Below are 20,419 nucleotides of genomic sequence, written 5' to 3'. Positions count from 1 at the left end.
TCACTTGATTACCTGTTCTGTTCATTCCCATTGGGGCACCTGGCACTGGCCACTGTCAGAAGACAGGATACTGGGCTAGATGGGTCTTACCCAGTAGGGCCATTCTTATGTGGAGACATCACCAACACCTAACAGAACACTGTAGGTACCTTGAAGGAGTCCAAGACAGAGACCCTTGCTGTGAACAGCAAGGAGGGAAAAGGAGGAGGGGAGAGATGTAGTTGGGGATCTTCAACCACGCCACAAGCCTGGACCTGTTTGAGACTTTGCCACAGTCTAGCCAGTTCCTCCAGGTAAGCGCGAATGACACTGATGAAGGCAAAGGAAACTCAGGTAAATGTGTGCATGCATTTTTTCTTATAGTGCTTAATTATAAAGATGGCACCTGGCCCATCCCTAAGCTAATAACACAAAGATACTGACTTACCGTTTTTCGCTCATACAAGAAGAGGAACAGGTGCAACAAACATAGGTAGGGTTGGCATCCGCTTGTCAGACCCCTATTGGGTTATGTGGTAGGAGAGGGTTTTCAGGGCACTTTTTTTGGTACATGGGATGTCTCTTGTATCCTTCTGAGAGATCTCGATGAAACTTTAATGAAGATATTTTGCAATCTTTTCCTGAAGGTTTCTAGGGATGCCTGCTTTTTCTGCCATGGTCAGACAATTTCCCATGTCACTGTGCAGTGAATTTGGCTGGCACCATTGCAATAAACAGGCTAGTGGCATACTGGTCCAGGCAACTCGGGATGCCAGTAGCAGCTGTGTTTTCTGTGCTTTAGTGACCCTCAGGAGTGTGATCAGATAAAATCACTATTATCTATGGAAAATAGTGCCAATATGCAATGCCATTGCCCTATACTTGTACCCATGGAATAGGAACTGAAATTGTATAGGTTCATGCAAAAGAAAATTCTTACTCTGGCAAGTCATGGTCATACTGTGGCAGGGACAGCAGAGTAGTGCTGAGATTAGGTGCTCCAAAGCTGAAGTGTCAGTAAGCATTTCTTATTAAAAGTGTTTACGGCAGGGGTGGGCAAACTTTTTGGCCCAAGGGCCGCTTCAGGGTTGCACAACTGTATGGAGGGTCGGGTAGCGAAGGCTGTGCCTCCCCAAACAGCCTGGCCCCCACCCCCTCCCATTTCCCACCCCCTGACTGCCCCCCTCAGAACTCCCAACCCATCCAACCTGCCTGTTCCTTGTCCCCTGCCCCCCCCGGAACCCACACTCCCTATCCAACCCTTCTGCTCCCTATCCCCAGCCCCCTCCTGGGACTCCCAACCGCCCTCTGCTCTTCGTCCCCTGACCACCCCCTCTGGGACCCCCCCGCCCCTAACTGCCCCCTGGGATCCCACCCCCTTATCCAACCCTGACTGCCCTCCCGACCCCTATCCACATCCCCGCTCCCTGACAAGCCCCCGGGACTCCCACTCCCAACCCTCCCTGTTCCCCATCCCCTGACCTCCCCCCAGAACCTCCGCCCCATCCAACTGCCCCCTCCTCCCTGACTGCCCCACAGAACCCATGCTCCCTTACCCAACCCCCCGCACCCTACCCCCTTACCAACAGCAGGAGCTCGCAGCCACGACACCCGGCTAGAGCCAGCTGCGCTCCCCACGCTGCCCAGCGGGAGCGGTGGGCCAGAGCGCAGCCCGCGTGGCAGTGTGGCTGTGTGTTTGGGACAACGGGGGAGGGGCCGGGGACTAGGCTCCCCAGTCTGGAGCTCAGGGGCCGGGCAGGATGGTGCCGCCACCCATAGTTTGCCCATGTCTGGGTTACGGGAATAAGAAAGGAAATTGTGAAATTATGGCTTATATCAACAATCTGTAACTTACTAACCCTCCCTTTTTTGTCCTATGATTGCAGAGGTGTTAACTGGCCATTTCATCTTGAATGGTCTCCTTCAATATGTATGCAGTGCTGTAGCTGGGTTGGTCCCAGGATATTAGAGAGACAGGTTCTGAAGAAGAACTCTGTGTAAGCTTGAAATCTTGTCTCTCACCATCAGAGAAGTTAGTCCAATAAAAGATATGATCTTACCAACCTTGTCTCTCTTTTATGATGTGTTAACTATTTATGCTAAACAATCTGTTCCAGTTTATGTTTAGCTGTGACAGAGTACCTTTCCCAGACTTGAAAAGCTCTGTGTAGCTTGAAAGCTTGGCTCTTCCACCAGAGGTTGGTAGAAAAAAAGATATTGCCTCATCCACCTTGTTTCTCTAACCTAAAAATGTAGCAACATATGTATGTTTGTGTGTGTAAGTTCCCAAACGCTCCACACTGCATATGTTTTCCCCTTGAGGATAGGATGAGCACAAATGTACCGGATATTAATTACATTGCTTACCCTACTATAGTGATGAGTGCAGTATAAGAACCAACCTAGAATAATTTACACCTATAGATTTAACTGAACCAATCTCATCCTATATAAGTAATATTGGAATCAAATCAAAACTATACAAACAGGGTGTATCTTCACTAGGAAAAAAGGTGTGCACTTAACTTGAGTTAGCTAGTGGTAACTAACAGGCAGTAAAATCCTAATGAAGGCAAAGCAGTTAGTAGTTTGAGTTAAAGACTATGGGGAGTCTAGGGTTTACCTTAATCTGCTAGTCTGTGTCAAAACTACAAAGTGTCCTGTATTACTTGCCATGTGTGTTAACTAATTTGAGTTACGATCATACCTCCCCCGTGACAAGGCCACAGAGTTTTGCATTGATTTAAAATCACACCAGTAAACCAGTACAGCTATATTAGTAGAATCCAGAACTAGTTTAGCTATCATCTTCTTTTTCCCTTTATTTATTTTTTTTAATTTGACAAAGACTATCTCTTCACTCAAAAAAATGTTTTCAAATCGAGAGCTCTCTCGATCTAAAATCCTAGTAGAGACAACAGAGAGAGAATTTTTATCTCTATGTAGTTGAGATGAATCCTGTACCTCCAGGTGGAGTTTACCTTGATTTAGCTACAAGATAAAAACTACTTGTGCCTGCTCCACTAAATTTGACATCAGGAGAGCTCACTTAATGTGAAAATAAAACAAAACAAAAGAACCAAGTTGTCCTTTAAAGTTAGCCCATATTTCAAGTTGTCCTTTAAATCTTTTCTTAGTGTTAGCACCCAAACATTGCAGTGTGTACTAAAGCATTGAAACTGAAAACAAAATGTCCCCCCCCTCCATTTCGTAGAGAGAAATGGAAGAGAGAATCACTGAGAAGTACATTAGATGCTTGAAAATCTCCATTTTAATAATCTGAAATATTAGCACCATGAAAGAGAAGAGATTTAAAAAAAAAAATCCCAAATATGCCTTTCCTCCAGAGGCTGACCTTTGATCTGCCAGTGTTTGGCATGATGGATGAAGGAAGGGCCCAACCTGCTGTCCTTGAAAGAGCTTTTAAGTTCCCTGTAGAATGAGAGTTTCAATTTTTTTGTCTAGATTTTTTTTTTAAGGGTCCTTTTGAAAACCCCAGGGATTCTAGGAAATGGCAACATGAGTGTGCAAAACTGAGGTTATCAAACTTCACAAGTGTGTAAACACCTCTGGATGCTGTCTTGTTCCTTTTCATTCCTTGCTTTGAACTTATGAAAGAATGAATCACTTTCTGTAAGTAATGGAATCATCTCTCTGCTCTGAAGTACTTTTTTTCTCGTCTTTTTTTCTGCGTAAGAGTGATAACTGCCATGAAGGAGTAATTTATAAACTTAAACTCTGCCTTCCTTCTCTCCACACTTGCCTTCCTTTAGTCTACTGGAGTAGCACTGTAAACAGGACTGAATACAATTTAAGCCCCTCCTTAGGTGTTCTCTGAAAAACTGTTTAGAAAAGTATAGGTTCCTATTGAGAATGAATCACAGCTCTTTAGAACTGAGCTGCTGTTGTGTATATTTTTCTGCCTGACAGTTTATGCTTTTGATGAATCCAGTTAATTTTCCAATGCAGTATGTCATTTTTTTCATAATAATTTACCTCAGTTTTAGGGGTCTCAGGAGGCATAGATACAGATTTCTAACGCTATTCAGAACTCACTTATTTCAAATTACAGTATGTTGAATACCTTTTTATAATAGGTAAAAATTACTGTTCTCAATGTGGCATTTTGCAATATCCATAACATGTTATACTGTACTCCTCAAACCAAAGATTTGGGTGGCCTATGTAGCTAAAATAATACAGGATTCCAAACGTATAGTGGAAATTGATGCAGTGGAGGGTAGTGTTAAAGTCAAATCTTTAGAACACTTTAGGGTGTGCACTGATTAAGTTAGAAATGTATAGGACAAAATCCAATTCTGTTTTCCTCTGCTTTCCACTGCCTGAATTGTTTTTCTTTACATAGTAATTGTTTGTATGAACATGTGGCTTTTGGACATAAGAGTATGCACCATATTTCTACACTGTAGTGCTGATTAAAATTCCACATTATTTTACCTTAATACAATGGTATCTTAAAATATTCTTTTTAATAAAGAAAACTAACTTTTAAAGATCTGAAGGAGCTTTGGAGGAAGATGTAGCCTTTTTGGGTTATGGCCAGATCCTGCACCCATTTGAAATCAGTTTCTTTTTATTGACTTTAGTGGGACCAGGATTGGGCACTTAATCATTAGTTGAAGAAAAGGATTCCAATCTTTTGTCTGAAATTCTCACTGAAAAGCTTTGAGCCTGTATTTTGTGGGAGAAAAGATACTAGGTTTTTTATTTGTTTGTAGGTGAGTAACTTATTATTGAGCTAAAATTAATTGCAATCAGGGACAGCTTGAAATCAAAACAAGTGAAGAATATGACAACTGCTTTTTAGTACCCAGCAGGGTGTATCTGCCATAAGCCATGTGGGACAAAGTGATTGAGGTAATATCTTTTATGAACCAACTTCTGGGTAAGGTTCTGTAGTATGTATAGCAGAGAACCCAATGCTACTTGATTTCTGAGAAGTAAGGCGTATTTATTTAAAAAAAACCAAGAACTTACAACTGAACCTTCCTTTCCCTAGTGTATTGACATTTTTTCCTCCTCACAATGTAAGCAATATCTGATGCATTGTTGACAGAGTGGTATTATATTGGTCAGGTATGCTTTATTAGGTAAGATATTGACATTGGACTAAATTTTTGTTAAAGTTTTCTTCAATTAAATTATTCATCATTACAGATGCTTAACTCTTCTCACCTGGATAGTATTGTTCAGTCTCTAGAATTGGGAACGGTGGAAGACCCAGTTTGTAACTCTTCTTTTCATAGATTCGTAGCTTAAGGCCAGAAAGGACCATCTGGGTATGTCTATATTGCAGTTAAATAGCTGCGGTTGGCCCATGTCAGCTGATTCAGGCCTTTGGGCTGCAGGACTGTAAAACTGTGGTGTAGATTTTTGGGCTCGGGCTGGAGTCTGGGCTCTGAGACCCTCCCCACTCACAGGGTCCCAGAGCATGGGTTCCAGCCTGAGCCCAAAGGTCTGTACTGCAGTTTTACAGCCCTGAGCCCGAGTCAGGTGACATGGGCCAGCTGGGGTGTTTAATTGCAGTGTAGATATATCATTAGTGTGGTGATCTGTATATCATAGGCCATTAAATTTCATCCAGTTACTCTTGTGCTGAGCCCAATAACTTGTCTAATGAAAACCTGTTATTCTTGAAAGTGTTAATGACTGTCATCAAGCGAGTCTTTGATCAGTAGACAAATACTGACCTTGTTAAAGCTGATGGATGTGCCAAGCATTCTTCTTTCAGGCCAAATGGAAGGAGCATTTAAATGCCCCTTTATGTAGTGATAACTGAAACAATAGGATGCTACCACCAATGGCAGTGGGCCATATGGTGGAGCTAAGCTATGTGGGCTGAAGGGGCTAGAGATTGATTTGTAGCAGCTGTGTGTGTGAGAGAGAGGCAGAAAGCCATGAGAGAAACAGATGTGTCACCCTGGGAGGATGCCAAGAGACAGGGTTGCTTCTAGGCACAGTACTTGTTGGAAAAGCAGATGTGGGTTTCTGAATAAGAATGGTCTGTTTTTGTTTCTACTGTGTTCAGGGAAACAGGACTTCACATACATTTTTGCAAATAAAAAGGATTGTGCGATTTGCACCACAGAAATACCTGACTCTTATTACTTTTCGCCTCTTAATAGAAACAACTCAGAAAGGTTCCAAATATTGTTTAAAAGCCTGGGGCAACAGTATTGTCCAGAAAGGCATCCTGTCTTGATTTCAAGACCTAAAGTGATGGAGAATCTACTGCTTCCCTTGGGAGTTGGTTCCACGGTTAATCACCCTTGCTTAAAAAAAATTGTGCCTTATTTCTAGTTACCTTCCAGCCATTGGGTCTCATTATGCCTTTCCCCACTAGAATAAAGAGCCCTCTATCAAGTATTTTCTCCCCACAAAGTTGTTTAGACACCATAATTGTCACCTGTCTTTTTTGATAAGCTAAACAGATTGAGCTCTGTAAGTCTTTCACTGTAAGGCAGTTCTCAAATCTTTTTGGCTGTTTTCTGCTCCCTCTCCAACTTTTCAATTTTCTTTCATAAATGTGGGCAAAAGAACTATGTAGTATTGTAGTATCAGTCTTGCCAGTACTGTATAAAGAGGTAAAATCACCTCACTACTCCTATTCCCTTCGCCGCTATTTATATCTCCAAGGATCACATCAGCCCTCTTTTTTTTTTTATGGCATCATGCTGGGAGATCATGTTGAGCTGCTTGCCCACTATGACCCTTAAATCCTTTTCAGAGTCACTGTGTGACGGGTTGGATCACAGAAACCCCCTTGGGGCTGCCAACTGAAGTGCCAAGACTACTTCTGCCCCTGCTTTCCTTGCCCGCCGAGCTTGGGACTTCAGTGCCCTGCCTGGCTTGAGCCAGACCCGCTAGCCTGCTGCAAACCCACACCCAGGTCTGAACCACGTCCCCTAACAGTTGTAGGCTTAAACTGAAAGCAGCGTAAGAAGTGTTCCTGTCTTTAGCACTCAGATACCCAACTCCCAATGGGGTCCAAACCCCAAATAAATCCGTTTTACCCTGTATAAAACGTATACAGGGTAAACTCATAAATTGTTCACCCTCTATAACACCGATAGAGAGGTATGCACAGCTGTTTGCCTCCCCAGTTATTAATGTATACTCTGGGTTAATTAATAAGTAAAAAGTGATTTTATTAAATATAGGAAGTAGGATTTAAGTGGTTCCAAGAAATAACAAACAGAACAAAGTGAATTACCAAGCAAAATAAAATAAAACACGCAAGTCTAAGCCTAGTACAGTAATAAAACTGAATACAGATAAAATCTCACCCTCAGAGATGTTTCAGCAAGTTTCTTTCACAGACTAGATGCCTTCCTAGTCTGGGCACAATCCTTTTCCTTGGTACAGCCCTTGTTCCAGCTCAGGTGGTAGCTAAGGGATTTCTCATGATGGCCGCCCACTTTGTTCTGTTTCTCTGGGTTCCCACCCCTCCTTCTCAATGGAAAAGCACCAGGTTAAAGATGGATTCCAGTTCAGGTGACATGATCACATGTCATTGTAAGACCCAAAGTCTTCATTCCTCCCAGCCTGACTCACAGGAAGGCCTGCCTGCAAACAGAGCCATCCACAGTCAATTGTCCTGGTTGATGGGAACCAACAAGATTCTAAACCACCATTAATGGCCCACACTTTGCATAATTGCAATAGGCCCTCAGAGTTATATTTTATATTTCTAGTTTCAGATACAAGAGTGATACTTTTATACAAATAGGATGACCACACGCAGTAGATTATAAGCTTAGTAACAATACCTTACAAGAGACCTTTTGCATGAAACATATTCCAGTTACATTATATTCACACTCATTAGCATATTTTCATAAAATCGTAGAGTGCAATGTCACACACTGCTTTCCAGGATACAGTCCCTTGTTCTGTAGCTCTTGCCTGTGTTCTTTGTTCCTAGATGTAGGATCTTGCACTTTGCTGTATTATAAAGCATTTTGTTTATAGGTTTGTAGATTAAGGCAAGAAGGGACCATTGTGATCTAGTCCTGTAGAACACAGATCATAGCACTTCCCCCAGATAATACCTTACAGCATTCTTTTAGAAAAACATCCATTCATCATCTGAAAATTGTCAATGATGGAGAATCCACTACAACCCTTGATAAATTGTTTTATTGGTTAATTACTCTAGTTAAAAATGTATCCTTTATATTCAGTCTCAATTGGTCTATCTTCAACTTTGAGCCATTGGATTGTGTTAGCTCTTTCTCTGCTAGATGAAGAGCCCAATATTGAATATTTGTTCCCCATATAGGTATTTATAGACAGGCATCGGGTTTGTAGAAATTTTGGTGGTGCCCAGAATGCCCAGAGCCCTCCCCCCGATCTCTGCCCCCCACCTGTCTAAGGCTCTGCGAGGGAGTTTGGGTTGGGGGAGGAGGTCTGGGGTGCAGGCCCTGAGCTGGGGCAGAGGATTGGGGTGTAGGATGGTTGAGAGGTTGGGCTCTGGGATGGAGTCTGGGGTGCAGGCTCTGGGATGGAGTTTGGGTGCAGGCTCCGGGCTGGGGCAGGGGTGCAGGAGGGGGTGAGGATTGCAGGCTCTGGGATGCAGTTTGGGTGTAGGCTCTGGTCTAGGGCAAGGAGTGGGGATGCAGGAGGGGGTGAGGGGTTCAGGCTCTGGGATGGAGTGCGGAGGGCTGGGGTGCAGGCTCTGGGAGGGAATTTGGGGATGGGAGGGGGTGCAGGCTCTGGAACAGTTTGGGTGTAGGCTCTGGGATGGGGCAAGGGCAATTTTTGTGTCTGTCTTCTGGAAACTTTACCAGTGATGATATTGTATTCTTCTAGGTCATTAACAAAAATGTCAAATAGCGTAAGGCCAAGGACCAATCCCTGCATAACCCCACTAGAAGTACACCCTATCAATGATGATTCCCCAATTACATTGAGACCTATTAGTGAGCTTTTAATCCTTTAAATGTGTGCCATGTTAACTTTATATCTTTTTCTAGTTTTTTTTTTTTTAATTAAAATGTAATGTGTGGTACCAAGTCAAATGCTTTATGGAAGTCTGAATATTTTAAAAACATAAGAATGGCCATACTGGGTGAGACCAAAGGTCCATCTAGCCCAACATCCTGTCTTCCAACAGTGGCAAAGACAGGTGTCCCGGGGGAATGAACAGAACAGGTAATCAAGTGATCCATCCCCTGTCGCCCATTCTCAGCTTCTGGGAAACAGAAGCCAGGGACACCATCCTGCCCATCCTGCTAATAGCCATTGATGGACCTATCCTCCATGAATTTATCTAGTTCTCTTTTGAACCCTGTTATAGTCTTGGCCTTCACAACATCCTCTGGCAAGGAGTTCCAGGGGTTAACTGTGCCTTGTGTGAAGAAATACTTCCTTTTGTTTGTTTTAAACCCACTGCCTATTAATTTCATTTGGTGGCCCCTAGTTCTTGTGTTATGAGAAGGAGTAAATAATACTTCCTTCATTACTTTCTCCATACCAGTCATAATTTTATAGACCTCAATCATATCTCCCCTTAGCAGTCTCTTTTCCAAGCTGAAAAGTCCCAGTCTTATTAATCCCTCCTTATATAGCAGCCGTTCCATACCCCTAATCATTTTTGTTGCCCTTTTCTGAACCTTTTCCAATTCCAATATATCTTTTTTGAGATGGGGTGACCACATCTGCACACAGTATTCAAGATGTGGGCATACCATGGATTTATACAGAGGTAATATGATATTTTTCTGTCTTATTATCTATCCCTTTCTTAATGATTCCCAACATTGTTTGCTTTTTTAACCGCTGCTGCACATTGAGTGGATGTTTTCAGAAAACTATCCACCACAACTCCAAGATCTTTCTTGAGTGGTAACAGCTAATTTAAACCCCATCATTTTATATGTATAATTGGGATTATGTTTTCCAATGTGCATTACTTTGCATTTATCAATATTGAATTTCATTTGCCATTTCGTTGCCCAGTCACCCAGTTTTGTGAGATCCTTTTGTAGCTCTCACAGTCTGCCTGGGACCTAACTACCTTGAGTAGTTTTGTATCATCTGAAAATTTTGCCACCTCACTGTTTACCTTTTTTTCCTGATCATTTATGAATATATTAAATAGGACTGGGCCAAGTACAGACCCCTGCGGGACACAACTATTTACCTCTCTCCATTCTGAAAACTGACCATTTATTCCTACACTTTGTTTCCTATCTTTTAACCAGTTACCAATCCATGAGAGAACCTTCCCTCTTATCCCATGACTGCTTAGTTTGCTTAAGAGCCTTTGGTGAGGGACTTTATCAAAGGCTTTCTGAAAATCTAAATACACTATATCCACTGGATCCTCCTTGTCCACATGCTTGTTGACCCCCTCAAAGAATTCTAGTAGATTGGGGAGACATGATTTCCCTTTACAAAAGCCATGTTATAATATATAATAATTAACATATGGAGATATACCTATCTCATAGAACTGGTAGGGACCCTGAAAGGTCATCAAGTCCAGCCCCCTGCCTTCACTAGCAGGACCAAGTACTGATTTTGCCCCAAATCCCTAAGTGGCCCTCTCAAGGATTGAACTCACAACCCTGGGTTTGGCCAATGCTCAAGCCACTGAGGTATCCCTCCCCCTTGTTGACTATTCAACAAATTATGTTCATATATATGTCTAAGAATATTGTTCTTTATTATAGTTTCAACCAGTTTGCTGGGTACTGAAGTCAGGTGTACCGGCCTGTAATTGCCGGCGTCACCTCTGGAGCCCTTTTTAAAAATTGGCGTCACATTAGCTATCTTCCAGTCATTTCGTACAGAAGCTGATTTAAATGATAGGTTACAGACTACAGTTAATAGTCCTGCAATTTCACGTTTGAGTTCCTTCTGAACTCTTGGGTGAATACCATCTGGTCCTGGTGACTTATTGCTGTTTAATTTATCAATTTGTTCCAAAACCTCCTCTAATGACACCTCAATGTGGGACAGGTCCTTGGATTTGTCACGTAAAAAGAATGGCTCAGGTGTGGGAATATCCCTCACATCCTCAACCGTGAAGACTGATGCAAAGAATTCATTTAGTTTCTCTGCAATGGCCTTATTATCCTTGAGTGCTCCTTTAGCATTTTGATTGTCCAGTGGCCCCCACTGGTTGTTTAGCAGGCTACCTGCTTCTGATGTACTTAAACATTTTTTTGCTATTACTTTTTGAGCCTTTGGCTAGCTGTTCTTCATATTCTTTTTTGGCCTTCCTAATTATATTTTTACACTTCATTTGCCAGGGTTTAAGCTCCTTTCTATTTTCCTCAGTAGGATTTAACTTCCACTTTTTGCCTCTCACTGCTTCTTTTACTTTGTTGTTTAGCCAGGGTGGCTCTTTTTGGTTCTCTTACTATGTTTTTTAATTTGGGGTTTACATTTAAATTGAGCCTCTATTATGGTGTCTTTAAAAAGTTTCCATGCAGCTTGCAGGGATTTTACTTTTGGTGCTCTACCCTTTAATTTCTGTTTAACTAACCACCTCATTTTTGTGTAGTCCCCTTTCTGAAATTAAATGCTACAGTGTTGGGCTGCTGTGGTGTTTTCCCCACCACAGGGATATTAAATTTAATTATATTATGGTCACTATTACCAAGCGGTCCAACTGTATTCACCTCTTGGATCTGATCCTGTGCTCCATTTAGAACTAAATCAAGAATTGCCTCTCCTCTTGTGGGTTCAAGGACTAGCTGCTCCAAGAAGCAGTCATTTAAGGCGTCAATAAACTTTTATTTTTGGATCCCGTCCTGAGGTGATATATCAATATGGGGGTAGTTGAAATCCTCCATTATGATTGAGGGTTTTTTTATTTTAATAGCATCTCTAAACTCCCTGAGCATTTCACAGTCACTGTCACCATCCTGGTCAGGTGGTTGGTAATATATCCCTACCACTATATTCTTATTATTCAAACATGGAATTACTATCCATAAAGATTCTATGGTACAGTTTGCTTCAATTAAGATTTTTACTTCATTTGACTCTACGCTTTCTTTAATATATAATGCCACTCCTCCACCAGCACGACTGTTCTGTCCTTCCAATATATTTTGTACCCTGGTATTACTGTTTTCCATTGATTATCCTCATTCCACTAAGTTTCTGTGATGCCTATTATATCAATATCCTCATTTAATACGAGGCACTCTAGTTCTCCCATCTTATTATATAGACTTCTAGCACTGGTATATAAGCACTTTAATAATTGTCTCCTTTTAGCTGTCTCTGTTACATGATGTAATTGAATGAGACTTTTTTTCATTTGACTTTCTCATCAGATCCTACCTTTATTTTTATCATCTTCCATATTCTCCTACTTACTAGGACAGAGAATCTCCACTAGTAGATCCTCCCCTAAGGACCGTCTCTGTCCAAACCACGTGCTCCTCCGCACCTGTCAGCTTTCCCCCAACCCTTAGTTTAAAAACTGCTCTATAACCTTTTTAGTTTTAAGTGCCAGCAATTGGGTACCATTTTGGTTTAGGTGGAGCCCATCCTTTCTGTATAGGCTCCCCCTTTCCCAAAAGTTTCCCCAGTTCCTAATAAATCTAAACCCCTCTTCCCTACACCATTGTTTCATCCACACTATTGATTAACATGAACACTATTACCTTTATCAAACAAATTTTGTTTGGGGGGGAAAAAAAGTCAAGTTAATTTGACAGGAACTATTTTCCATAAACCCATGTTGATTGGGATTAGTTACATTACCCTTCTTTAATACTTGAGTCCTGAATCAGCTACTCCAGTATATTGCCCAGAATCAATGTCAGACTGACAGGCTTTTAGTTATCCAGATCAATTTATCTTTTTTCAAATATTGGCACATTAGCTTTTTTCCATGTTGTAGAACTTCCTTGGTGTTCTGAGACTTACTGAAAACCAAGGTTGGTAGTCCAGTGAACTGTTCTGCCACCTCTTTTAAAACTCTTGGATGCAAGGTATCCGGACCTGCTGATTTTAAAATGTCTAACATTAGTAGCTGCTGTTTAACATATTCTTTAAATACTAGTGGAATGGAAAGAGTATTATCATACAATATGACTACATCATCTGTTTTTTTTCCAAAAAACAGAATAGAAATATTTATTGAACAATTCTGACTTTTCTGCATTATTATTGATAATTCTACCATTTCCATCTTGCGATGGACCAATACCATTGTTTAGATTTCTTTTTGGTCCTCATATACTAAGTACAAAAAGGAGGTGGTTTTTTAAAAAACTCTGCTGGCCGGAGATTGCTATTTGTCCCCCTTTCTTTCCCTTATCAATGTACTACAATTCCTAGTTTCTAATTTATATTCATTACTATCAACTTCCCCTTTCTTTCATTTCTTAATATATATATTTTTTTATAGCTGCCTTCACCTCCCTTCTAAACCAGGTTGCTTTTTTTAACCAGTACAGCCTCATTCTAAAATGGGGAGAGAATGGGTGTCAGTGGTCTGGAGGGAAGGAGATGTGGGACACGTGGTGGAGGGCAGAAGTAAACGGGGGTTATATGGTTCCCTTGGGATGTGGGAGAATGGGGGACAATGGAATGGGGCAGGAGGACAAGGGAGAGAGGGCCCCTGCCATGGTGGGAAGGAGGAACGGGTCGGGGGCACACAAAAGCTTTTACATGAGGGAGGGAGTAAGCAGGATTACAGGGATTCCCTGAAATCAAGGGGGATTGGAGGGTTGAACACAAGGAGTTTCTGGGGGGAGATGGAGGGATGCAAGGAGCTTCTGGTGTGCGCACTGAACTTGGCCTAAGTAACCCACAGTGTGTGCACTCTCTAGATCTTTGTTTAAAAATATTGAATAGTGCCAGGACTAGTACTGATCCCTGTTGTACACCACTTGAAATGGACATTTGATGATTATTTCTCCGTTGACACAAGTTTCTTTAGATCAGTGGTTCCCAAACTTTAACAACCTATGAACCCCTTTCACTAAAGTGTCAAGTCTCGCGAACCCCCTAGTAAAAATGAATATTTCCAGGAATTTTCTCCTTTACCTGAATATAAATTATAAAAGCAGTGATCCTGGAAATATAAAATTTGTTTTTATGACATGCTTATTACACACTATTTATTATTATTTATTTATCATTACAGTATTTTTATTATATTATGAAAATGGCAACACTCTTCCAAAATCTCACTTTGATAGCTTGTATCACTTTGAATAAGCCTGTTACAAGACAAGGCCCCTATGTTTCATCAAGGAGCGTCAGATGTGAAACAGCATGAAGGTATTTAAGAAGCCAACTCAGAGTTCTTCCTACACAAGCATTCAGGTCTTGAGAGTCCAGGCAAACAACGCACGTTACAATAAACCTTAAACTTGTTCTTCATAATAATTTTAAAAACAATACCAGCTGCCTATTTAATTTTAAAAACAGCAAAAAAAATCCACCTCCCTTTCCATTTCTTACAAGGAGTATTGAAGTTTATATCTCCTCAATGTAATAGATATGCTTGCTTTGATCTGCTTTGCTCTTTGAAGTCGAGGGGCTCCAGCCCCGTGCTGCCTGTGGTCCCTAGGGACAGCTCTGTCTGCCATTAGGGAATCTGTTCCCGAGAACCCCCTGTAACATTTCGCAAACCCCCAGGGGTTCACGAACCCCAGTTTGGGAACTACTGCCTTAGATCTAGCAGTTAGCCAGTTCTCGCAGGGTTTTAGTGCCAGATGTCAAGAGTGGATCATGGCAAACCGGAGTAGTTCATGCTTTCTGCTTGTGCAAATGTGAAACTTCCTTGACATTGTCAAGAAAACATAGCTTTCCTCACTTTGTTTGAGGTACAATCTTACCCACTTCACATGGTACAGAATTAACCAGGTTGGAAAACAACATTCGGAAACCTAAACAATACTGCTATGTGTGGCTTCTAGATGAAGTGCAAGATTGTCAGTGTTTTTAGTTCTGCTTTAATAATTTAAGAATTCTGACTTTTTTTCTTCTTGTTCAGTTGATATGATTATGGATGAAGAGAACTGTATAAGCATGTTTAGATCTGTAGATCATACCTGACAGGTTCGCTTTGACCGTGCAGTGCTTAACTACTTAGGGTATGCAGCTGGGTGGTGTAGTTCCCAGCTCAGGTAGACTAACTTGAACTAGCTTTGGTTGAGCTAGTGCACTAAAAATAGCAGTGGGGCTGTGGTGGCATGGGTATGGCTATATGGGAGACCTTACAGCAGTGCAGTTGCAGTGGTACGGCTCTGCCACTGTAAGGTCTGTAGTGTAGACATAGCTGAACAAAGCAGTTGTCTGGAGAGGTGTAATATCACTTGAGTTTTGCAGGTATTGGACTGAAACCTAAAATAGTAGAGGGAGAGAAGAATACAGTGCCTGAAAGAGAATAAAGTTGTTGGGAACATTTGATCTGTGGTTATCAGAGGATTATAAATATTAACTGGTTACAACTCTTAAGTTCAGTGTTAGAACCATATTGTTCGGGGGGAGGGGAAGGAAACAGGTAAGGGGCAGAAGGGAGATAAGGACCCCTTGGTCCTGTTGAAGATTTATAGAATTTACAGATTGGTAGTGACAATAGGATCAGAATTTTTACTGTAGACTTAAATTAATCTTTTCTACAGATAATTGTACCAAGTGGTCTTGTATCCAAGAAAACTTCATTTTGGTAGCACCAAATAGAAGACGTATTAATGGTCTCAGAGCATGTAACTAAGGAAATTGTTATTTCTTAGCAAGTATATCAAATATATAGGGCAGTGAAAATGCAACATTTGAAGTTTTAAATAAGAAAAATTTCTTTTGTGAGTATATGATTATGTACAGAGCTTTTAATTTAGCTTATTTTGGTGTTTGTTGCCTCTAGTTTAGTAAGACACATTTGAAATTGAAGTACTTGTGTGTACAATCCAAGGAGATAGCTAAATTAGATAAAATAACTAATTGAAAGCAAGATAAATGAGTAATTGAAAGCATTTCACTGTTACCCATAACTGAAAATTATATAGGCAGTTTCAGGAGTCTGGTCTTTCCACACAGTTTTCTTCTCTTCCTGTACTGTCTCAAGATCCCCTCCAGATTAATACTGGCTTTCTTTCTTCAAATTGCATATATTTCCAGGTAATGCAATACTACTGGGATGCCTTCTGGAGTTGTCCTGTGAATCTAGCACTTGCACAGTTGTATATTTTTAGACAAAAAACTTCCATTAAATAGTAATTGAGATAGTAGGATAAATAAATATCTGCACAGTGCTTTGAATTTGTAAAGCACTCCATTACTGCTTTTTATTAGTCATAACAGTAATAGGGGCTTTAAAAATGCTGTGTTAAAAGGAAATACTGATAATTCTAAATTGGCAGAAAATTTAAAGCAAAAGAAAAATTGCTGGAGAGTTTGGAAATGCAGAGTATAAGATTAGAGTCTGAAGTCTTGTCTGCCATGGGGAAATTGACCACAGTAGTTCTTCAGGGGACACTCTGGAAGTGGATTAAGCTAAACCAGAAACAAGCAGTTTTAAAGGGAATTATTCTGGGATAATTATTACATATTAAATTCACGCCCTACCTTATCCTGGAGTAACTTCTCTGTGTACACAGGTCCTCACTAAAACAGTTTTCTGTTCCCTACTGCTTAGTACACATTCTATGTAAGAATGTGTCTTGTGACACATATTGCAAGTATCTGACATCTTAAACTCTCTTCATACTCCAAAGATATGCATATTGGGGGTTTTATTAAAAATGTGCTACAGTTATGATACTCATGGATTGGTAACTAGATAAAAGATAGGAAACAAAGGGTAGGAATAAATGGTCAGTTTTCAGAATGGAGAGAGGTCAATAGTGGTGTCCCCCAGGGGCCCAGTCCTATTCAACATATTCATAAATGATCTGGAAAAGGGGTAAACAGTCAGATGGCAAAATTTGCAAATGATACAAACTTTCTCAAGATATTTAAATCCCAGGCAGACTGAGAGCTACAAAAGGATCTCTCAAAACTGGGTGACTGGGCAACAAAATGGCAGATGAAATTCAATGTTGATAAATGCAAAGTAATGCACATTGGAAAACATAATCCCAATTATACATATAAAATGATGGGGTCTAAATTAGCTGTTACCATTCAAGAAAGAGATCTTGCAGTCATTGTGGATAGTTCTCTGAAAACATTCACTCAATGTGCAGCGGCAGTCAAAAAAGCAAACTGAATGTTGGGAATCATTAAGAAAAGGATAGATTAAAATAGAAAATATCATATTACCTCTATAATAAATCCATTGGACACCCACATCTTGAATACTGTGTGCAGATGTGGTCATCCCATCTCAAAAAAGATGTATTGGAATTGGAAAAGGTTCAGAAAAGAGCAACAAAAATGATTAAGGGTATGGAATGGCTTCCGTATGAGGCAAGATTAATAAGACTAGGACTTTTCAGCTTGGAAGAAACACGACTAAGGGGAGATATGATTGAGGTCTATATAATCATGACTGGTGTGGAGAAAGTAAATAAGGAAGTGTTATGAGAAGCAGTAAATAATACAAGGACTAGGGGCCACCAAATGAACTTAATAAGCAGCAGATTTAAAACAAATAAAAGGAAGTATTTCTTCACAGAATGCACAGTCAACCTGTGGAACTCCTTGCTAGAGGATGTTGTGAGGGCCAAGACTATAACGGGGTTCAAAAGAGAACTAGATACATTAATGGAGGATAGGTCCATCAGTGGCTATTAGCAGGATGGTCAGGGATGGTGTCCCTAACCTCTGTTTACCAGAAGCTGGGAATGGGTGACGGGATGGATCACTTGATGATTACCTGTTCTGTTCATTCCCTCTGGGGCACCTGGCATTGGCCACTGTCGGAAGACAGGATACTGGGCTAGGTGAACCTTTGGTCTGACCCAGTATGGCCGTTCTTATGTACTTATGTTGTATGCTGCAGTCCTCATATGCTTATCCCCTGTTAACCGTAACCTTAAAAAAGAAAAATGGGATCATCCATACACATTTTTGCTGCTCGTTGTTTTTTTTAAAAAAGTGCTAAAAGACATCTTCAGGAATCGGAGCTTTTTTTCCAGCTTGATGTTTGTTAGTAATTTAAGGGGTAATTTTCAAAGGAGCAAATGACTCCTGGGGATTGTTTTACAAAGAGTTTTCATACCACATGAGTTAAGTCCAAGACAAGCCCTTAAGATGCCCAAGTCCCATTTGTGCCTATGAAAATTTCCACTTTATGGCTGGTCTATCAAGTCTTGAAGACACTGTGACTGGTGAACTAGAAGAATGACATCAGAAGAGACTGATCACTGGGAGAAGGAAATTACAGTTAAGAGTGCTTAAACTGCAGTTTTCGTTGGCAGTTAAATAGCTAACGACAACAAAATTATTAACACTTTTGGGAAAAGAAGACTTTATTAAAGATTTAACAACTTAGCCCCTTCACTTAAGTTTTAAGAGCTAACAGTATCAGGGTGGATTTGATTTAAATCAAATTGATTTAAATCACTAGTCAGGAAGACTCAATTTAATTATGGATTTCTACATAAAAGTGCATACTTGTTGGTTGTTATAAGCTTAATACATATTCTTCAGAACTCAGAGATAGATGAGACCCAAACTGGGTTTCTTTTACGGCCTGCTGCCATTATAAGTTTTCCTTTCTAGTGAGAGAATGATATGGTAGATCTCAAATCAATGAAGGCTACACTCAGAAAGACCTCAAGACTTCTGGAATATGCTGCTCAAACAGTTTCATTTTTGTTTCTAGTGCCTGTCCCTCCCTTCTCACATTTATCTCCAGATTTCTTCTCCTTGTCCAGATCTATTCTGCCCCCAACAATCTATTTATTGAACTTTTTGAAACTGCACTTTTAGAGAGAGGCAAGGTATTGACTCTGTGTACACAAATTTGCAGAGGGACAATAGGATTGAGGTCTGTTATTTCTCACGTCTGTATATTTATTTATTTTAAAACATTTCTGCTGTTAGCAAACATGTTATCTCTGGAGGCACAAATCCACAGTTTGAGAACTGCAAAACTAAGCGTCTCTGATGGTATCTTCTAGACCAAGCACTGAGTCCCATTGGGTAGATAGAAAGATTAACCTAAATAATCTATACAAATTCCCCTGGAATCTCATAAAATTGGGTCCCTAATCCCTGAACTATTGGAACTCATTTACGAAACTTTTCTTAAACAATACATGAATATATTGTCTCATAATATAGAATTAGAATTTATAATCCCTATTCCATGATGAGATATCTTTGAGCTATAATGTGTCTTTATCTTTAGATACGTTTTTCCTCAAAAAGCATTTTATCAAAAAAATCAGATTTAAATAATCAGATTTTTTTTATTTTTATGTTTTTAAAATCATTGATTTTTATTCACCCTGAAAAGTATACATCCTTTGAAAATCCCAACAGGTCCTCCAGCAGAAATAGGTGAGACCAGGTTTAACATTAATGGTATCTCAAAGGTAAATAAGCTGAAAAGAAACTCTAGCAACTTGTTTTATTTTCAGTTTATACTACAGTACCCAAGTACTCAAATTTTATTTAATTCTTTGCTACTATATTTTGATTTAAAGCATACAATAACACTATAATACTTAAGACTATGCTAGTAACTCCAGGTGTATTTTATTCAAAATGTGGCTGCTAATTCAATTTCCCAGTGCAGCTAGGAATCAGCGACTTTCTGACAAGAACTTCAGAGTTCTGCATTATTTCCAGTGCTCTTGTTACAGAAACAAATTCAGTGCTTTTTCCTTAATATTAGGAAAATGGGTCAGTTGCTTCAGTCCTTTAACACTATGGTAGTGTACATATTCAGAAATTGTGGATTTCTTGCTTCTGGTTGGTTACCTTTGCTTTTTCGGTTCTCGTTCAGTTTTAGCTCTATCACAGATGTGGGTTCCATTTCGTATTTATTCATACAAATGTGATATTTACATTTACAAGTCCTAGAATAGGAACAACCACTCTTGATATCCTGAATAAACAAGTTTTATTCTGCCATACTTGAAATATTTATTCTGTTTATTCTTACATCCCTTGCATACAAGTCTATGGACATGTCTACATTACGAAATTACGTCGATTTTTATAGAAGTCGATCTTTAGTAAGCGATTTTTTACAGTCGAGCGTGCGTGTCCCCACTAAGCGTATTAGGTCGGCGGAGTGCGTCCTCAATATCGTGGCTAGGATCGACTCATGGAGTGATGCACTGTGGGTAGCTATCCCACAGTCCCTGCTGCCTATTGGAATTCTGGGTTAAGCTCCCAATGCCTGATGGGGCAAAAACATTATCGTGGGTGGTTTTGGGTACATGTAGTCAGTCTCCCCTCCCTCCTTGAAAGCAACAGGAAACGATTATTTCATGCCTTTTTTCCTGGGTTATATATACAGACGCAATAGCATGGCAAGCATGGA

General features: G+C 40.3%; 1 protein-coding gene across 4 annotated transcripts in view; it reads left to right on the top strand.

The window, feature by feature from the left end:
- Nucleotides 1-20,419, top strand: part of IPPK (inositol-pentakisphosphate 2-kinase) — a 103,548-nt gene that overhangs the window by 11,552 nt on the left and 71,577 nt on the right. The gene's annotated exons all lie outside the window — the stretch shown is intronic.

This window comes from Chrysemys picta, chromosome 7, assembly GCF_011386835.1.
Source record: "Chrysemys picta bellii isolate R12L10 chromosome 7, ASM1138683v2, whole genome shotgun sequence".
NCBI lineage: Eukaryota > Metazoa > Chordata > Testudines > Emydidae > Chrysemys > Chrysemys picta.
Note: the sequence above shows the minus strand (reverse complement) of the source record. Positions and strands in the feature narration are given on the sequence as shown.